This window comes from Mytilus trossulus, chromosome 2, assembly GCF_036588685.1.
Source record: "Mytilus trossulus isolate FHL-02 chromosome 2, PNRI_Mtr1.1.1.hap1, whole genome shotgun sequence".
NCBI classification, from domain to species: domain Eukaryota; kingdom Metazoa; phylum Mollusca; class Bivalvia; order Mytilida; family Mytilidae; genus Mytilus; species Mytilus trossulus.
The window spans coordinates 93,401,986-93,403,113 of record NC_086374.1 but is presented as its reverse complement, the minus strand read 5'-3'; positions in this window follow the sequence as shown (position 1 = coordinate 93,403,113).

Here is a 1,128-nt window from a genome sequence, read left to right as displayed (position 1 = left end):
GTGTAAATTATGAATATTTATGAGGTTGGGAGGCCACTTAAGGGTTTGTTTACAAACATGTACTATGTGTAAAGCTGTGGGACACATTTTTGACACCTGTGTTGTAACTCATCGACCACAATGTAAACATTGACCGTGGAAAATATTGTCAAATTATGAAAAGGTAAGATACATTAATAATTTCAGAAAATATGCAATACTAAATAGCTGTCTTTTTACACAGGTTCCTCCGCTACAAAAAATAAGTTTCGGGACATCCAAGTTTTGAGGTTGATTCATAACATAAATTCAAAGGGAATCCCTTTCATTGGAAAATTTATTTCATGTTTAAATCAAGAAAATGTGTTTTATACTGCAAATTCAGTTCGCATAGTTAGATGTTTTATACATTGATGATGGATAAGTAGTGCGCTATCGCAGAGCTCCATGAGTTTGTATGTGCAAACCCTGTTAACGTTGAAATGGATGATTTAAATTACTAAATATAGTAACATGGATCCCCGAGTAGTGCCTTCTTGTTACACTAAAATTCTCCAATGATATATCGTTTTTGAATATATGCATGATACAATTATGCACATGGATGGTTTGAGTCAAGTATAGTATCACTTTGACAAAAAAACAATGCTTTTTTCTTAAAAATAATGTTTCTCAAAAATATACATTTTCGAGGAATTCCTCCAGAACAACCTAATTTTTAGTAAGCTATAATTTCATTGGATAAATCTATAATAGTTCTTTCTTACACATAGTCTGATTGGATGAAACGTATAGACTAATGTAAGAGGTACCTTAAAGGGAATACACCGAAATCGATTGTCACATATTTCGCGTAAGATATGTTATGCAGTGCACTGTCATGCCTGTCAGGGACCCTCGTTTAAGGTCTGCATATTTTAAATTTAATTGCGGCTGTGTGGTTTGAAATGGGAACTTTGAAGTTTACCGTTGCTTTGTTACCTGTATATCGTTAAATATAAAGAGTTGGTATAGATTAGCCGTGAGATAAAAACTAGCCCAAGTCAGAACTAATACGTATCTGATGTAACTGAAACCTTATACAAAACACAATAATTATAGACGTCCATATGCATGTAGTGATATTTAATGATGATAATGAATTGCTCC